Below are 5,769 nucleotides of genomic sequence, written 5' to 3' on the forward strand. Positions count from 1 at the left end.
TTGCGTCAGGCTGATCTGCTTACGAGAGGGGACGCAGGGGGGACCAGCACGCTGACTCAGAGGAACGCCTCTCTCTTTGCCACTCTTTGAAAGAAAGGGAGGCTGGCGGAGGTAGAAATGGGAGGCTAGGCTCCCCTGGGTCGGACCTGGACCCTGCAGGTAGGAGAGAGAATCTTTTTGAGGAACTGTCGGAGGCTCTGCTGTTGAGGAGCTCATTAGGAATTCTGCCGCCCACTCTCTCTCTCTCTCTCTCTCTCCCTCTCTCTCTCTCTCTCTCTCCCTCACACACACTCTTTCTCTCTCCCTCTCTCTCCCTCTCTCTATCTCTCCCTCACACACACTCTCTCCCTCTCTCTCCCTCCTTCTCTCTCTCTCTCTCTCTCTCTCTCACTCTCTGTCTCTCTCTCTCTCAAACTCTCTCTCTTCCTCCCTCCCTCCCTCCCTCTCTCTCTTTGCCTGTCTCTGTTCCTGACAGTGCATGCCTCTCTGAGGAGGTGTGGTGAGGTGAGGGACTATTGGAGGAGAGGATAGAAGAGAGAGAGGGAGGGAGGGAGGGAGAAAGAGAGGGAGGGAGGGAGGAAGGGAGAAAGAGAGGGAGGGAGGGAGGAAGGGAGGGAGGGATAGAGGGAGGGAGGGAGAGAGAGGGGGAGGGAGGAGAGGAGGGAGGGAGGGAGGGAGAGAGGGAGAGAGAGACAAGGGAGGGAGGAGAGAAGGGAGGGAGGGAGAGAGGGAGGAGAGGACGGAGGGAAGGAGAGAGTCAAATAAAAGTTAGTTGTTTTTGTTGTCTCCTACCTTCCCTGGTTTCCTCATCCAGCCAGGTTGCAACCTGCTGCAGATCGTGTCTGATGGGTATCAGCGTGTCCTGCAGTGACTCTCTGTGTCTCAGCCGTGGTCCCTATCGGCCCAGAGCAGCTGTTGTCCTCCCAACCCTTCAGACAGGCGATGGCCCGGGCTGCTGTACACGGCGAGGCTGGTAGCAATCTGTCTGATAATAGTGTTTGAGAACAGCAGTGTAGCTTGGCTGGTTCTACCTCATTGTAGTTCTGAGGAGATATAGAGAATGGATTTTCCTCCCTGCAACTTGTTTTTATCTGTGAAAACATCTCTTCTGGTCCGAAATGGATTATCTGATACATTTCCAGACAAGCTTGCTGTTGTTGTTGTTTGTTTATTTCTCCAGATATGTCCGATGGTATTACCTTAACATTCATGGTTGGGTTTAATACATGAGGTTAGTAAATATGTTGTGTTTTTAGGATCTCTGTAAAACTGTTTTGGTGATCCATTTCCAGACAAGCTTGCTGTGACTTTGCAGTTTGTTACTTGGTTGTTGTTGTTGTTGTTGTTGTTGTTGTCTTTGTTGTTGTTTATTTCTCCAGAGATGTCTGATGGCATTACCTTCACACATGCTTGGGTTTAATACATGAGGTTAGTAAATATGTTGTGTTTTTAGGATTCTCTCAAATGTGGATATGTTCCTAAAGAGATAAGTATAGTTCCTGTCACAAGTTCAAATATTTCCACATCATTCTAGATATTTTCTTCAATCTTCCACCCACCCGTAAAGTTATCTCATGCTTCAGTATAATCCATCTCTTTTTTCTAGTCGGTTTTGCTCCTCAAAACTGTCCTAGATTCACCACTCACACTCAGAGTGGGTGGATAGCGCATTTTAAGCAGTGTTGATCTGTATATTAAAGTGTTGATCTGTGTATGCTTCAAGGCTGGAGATTAAACATGATTTTCATTCCTCCATGTAGAAGATGGAGCAGCAGCACAAAGCGTGTCACTGAAAACGCAGGAATAAGCCAGCTTGGGAATGTAAAGGTGAAGTAAAAATAGAAGTGTTGGTTTTGAATAGGTGGTTCTGTCTCAGCTCAGCTCAGCTCTCACTGGAGAAGGATCTAGAAACCCACTCATAACCGAATCATAGGGGTAGGGGATGGATTGCATACTTTTTTGAAAAATGTATTTAACCTTTATTTCTACAGGGGTAAACACACTGAGACCAAGGCCAAGTGCACCCTGTCCACAGTATCTATACAATTACAAAACAACACATACAAAAAACACAGAAATCAATGCATCATATAAAACCGCAATATTATGTTATATCAAGAGAAACAATCACAGCCTTTACCGTACGTAACAAACACAGTAGTCACAATTACAGTAGGTAACAAACACAGTAGTCACAGTTACAGTAGGTAACAAACACAGTAGTCACAATTACAGTAGGTAACAAACACAGTAGTCACAGTTACAGTAGGTAATAAACACAGTAGTCACAGTTACAGTAGGTAATAAACACAGTAGTCACAGTTACAGTAGGTAACAAACACAGTAGTCACAGTTACAGTAGGTAATAAACACAGTAGTCACAGTTACAGTAGGTAACAAACACAGTAGTCACAGTTACAGTAGGTAATAAACACAGTAGTCACAGTTACAGTAGGTAATAAACACAGTAGTCACAGTTACAGTAGGTAATAAACACAGTAGTCACAGTTACAGTAGGTAATAAACACAGTAGTCACAGTTACAGTAGGTAACAGTTTAATAAAGATATTTCAGGGCCTATGGCGATGGCACATAGCATAACATTTACTACATTAACTTATTTCAGTGAAGCCTCATATGAATATTGATGCCCCTCATTTCTGCCTTTATAGACTACAGCCTGAAGTTTGCCTGAATCCATGCCAGTAAGTAATAGAAATTCATGAGGTGTTAAAAAAGGTGCAGGCTGGGAGTTGGAGTTTGGCATCAGTGGACTCTGCTTGAAGTGAATCACTGGAGGGCAACAAACAGCATCAATCAGCCTGGCAGCTCCGAGCACACTACACCAGCACGGCTAACGCTAGCTAGCCCCAACACAGCAGCTAATGTTCTAGTTCAGGGTGGAGAGGACTGCCCATCCGTCCTGGACCATCTGGACGAACACTGGGTTCTCTATGAACACTGGGTTCTCTATGATGATGATGATGATGAGGAGGAGGAGGAGGAGGAGGAGGAGGAGGAAGAGTAGTAGGAGGAGGGGGAGAAGGAGGGGGAGGAGGAGGGGGAGGAGGAGAGGGAGGAGGAGAGGGATGATGAGGATGATGATGATGATGATGATGATGAGGATCTCTTTGTCACATCATACATTTTTCTTCTCAGTTGAATGTCCCCAACCTGTTAAACGGTGTAATAATGCCACTCGTTGGGCCTCCATTCCAACCTTGTTCGAGGTGTAATTAAGATGTTCAATTTAATTAGTGGGCTCATTTCCCAAAGCTATGCACCAGCGAGTGACTCATTTTTACAGATTTGATTAACTTTCAGTTATTTCTGGTGAGTGTTAAGAAGGTAGAAAATGGCGTGCTTTCTGATGGCTTTATTACAACAGACAAGCAGGGTAATAACCACATGGGTTAAAAGGGGATGAGTCACACAAACACACACACACTCTCTCTCTCTCTCTCTCTCTCTCTCTCTCTCTCTGCCCTCCCTCTCTCCACCTCTCCCCCCCTCTCTCTATCTGTCTCCCCCCCCTCCCCTTCTCTATCTGTCTCCCCCCCCCTCTCTCTCCATCAGTGAGTACCTGAGTGAGTGTGGGGGACAGAGTCATTAGTAGAGGTGGAACATCTGAGTGATTAGATCAGCCCGGAAGGATCTGATGGAACACAGCCTATCAGCCTATCAGAGAGGAGCTGAATGGAACTCAGCCTATCAGCCAATCAGAGAGGAGCTGGATGGAACATAGCCTATCAGAGAGGAGCTGGATGGAACACAGCCTATCAGAGAGGAGCTGGATGGAACACAGCCTATCAGCCTATCAGAGAGGAGCTGGATGGAACACAGCCTATCAGCCTATCAGAGAGGAGCTGGATGGAACACAGCCTCTCAGCCTATCAGACAGGAGCTTCATGGTGAGCCGCGGGAGGAATCACAATGACCTCTTGGTTTCCGTGTTCTGTGTTCCATGTTCTGTGTTCCATGTTCCGTGTTCTGTGTTCTGTCGGAGCACTTTTATCTGTCAGGCCCAGGAAGTGATTGTGGTGTGGAGCGGCCATTTAAACCGTCAAGTGACGTGACCCTGTAGGTGATGTTGTGGACGGTGTTTAATGCTGTCCTCTTCACTCCTCCTGTAATTGCCTAGGTAAGCTCACCTGCAGTACCTGCACATTGCTATTGATTTACCTCTGGATGAGACAGCAACACTGAAATCTTAATGGGATCTCCGAAGTAGAAGCTAAAGCCAATCAATAAGAAAACCGACTGTCTCTCACCAAAGTGAAATCACCAAACACCAAACACCTTCCAGCTCCATGAAAAACGCCTCTAAGATGTCTGTCCCCTCCCCTGCGTCCCCCGGGCCACATGAAGTCACCTCCCTGTAATACACATGTATCATCCACACTGTGGCCTTGCGCTGGGGCTAGTGACACACACACACACACACCTGCCATGTCACATTCACACGGAGTGTGTATCTTCTCTTGTACTCTGACGGCATGCAGATGAAGATTCTCCTCCTCCTGCTCCTCCTGCTCCTCCTCCTCCTGCTCCTCCTCCTCCTGCTCCTCCTCCTCCTGCTCCTCCTGCTCCTCCTCTTATCTGGCGCGGAGCCAGTTGCATCAGTGCTGTGAATGGATGCCAGTTTGACGCTATCAAAGCCATCTTGCTCATCCTAATCAAGGGCATGCGGGTTCAGAGGCATCCTGATCAATAACAGCCCTCTCAGATTCCCCGTCCTGATAGCTGCCTCTGGAGGAGATTATTTTAAAAACCAGAACTTTAATCCAACTCTTATTTTAGCGAGCGGGCTCTGATGTGCTCTATCTAACCACCGCAGAGGGGAACCGATGGAGCTCAGCGTTAATTTGTCAGACTGTGACATAGTCTTCAGAAACATTTCTGCAGAAATCCCATTTTAGAGAAAACGATCCGTCCTCTGTGGTGTCAGTCAACTCAGTGCATTTCACTCTGGATACAAAAAACACTCCATTTTTTACACGCTGTTACTCTGGGTGTGTTACTCTCATGAATATTTCCAGAGAGTTTTGAAAGACGCTGTGTATCAGTTAATGCTGTCATAGAGGTCCCGATGTGACAGGTATTGTCAGCGTCTCACACGCAAGATTAGATTAGATTAGATTAGATTAGATTAGATTAGATTCAATTTTATTGTCATTGTACAAATACTGAGACAGCGAAATGTAGTTTGGCATCTAACCAAGTGCAAATAGTGGCACAGTGCAAAAGACATGATATTGTAGACAGTGCATGATATTACAGTATGAGGTATTACAGTATGAGGTATTACAGTATTACAGTAGGAGGTATTACAGTATTACAGTAGGAGGTATTACAGTATAAGGTTTTACAGTATTACAGTAGGAGGTATTACAGTATGAGGTATTACAGTATTACAGTAGGAGGTATTACAGTATGAGGTATTACAGTATGAGGTATTACAGTATGAGGTATTACAGTAGGAGGTATTACAGTATGAGGTATTACAGTATGAGGTATTACAGTATGAGGTATTACAGTAGGAGGTATTACAGTATGAGGTATTACAGTAGGAAGTATTACAGTATTACAGTATGAGGTATTACAGTATGAGGTATTACAGTAGGAGGTATTACAGTATGAGGTATTACAGTATGAGGTATTACAGTATGAGGTATTACAGTAGGAGGTATTACAGTATGAGGTATTACAGTAGGAAGTATTACAGTATTACAGTATGAGGTATTACAGTATTACAGTATGAGGTATTAC

This window comes from Argentina silus (assembly GCF_951799395.1).
Source record: "Argentina silus genome assembly, chromosome: 4".
In the NCBI taxonomy this organism is placed as follows: domain Eukaryota; kingdom Metazoa; phylum Chordata; class Actinopteri; order Argentiniformes; family Argentinidae; genus Argentina; species Argentina silus.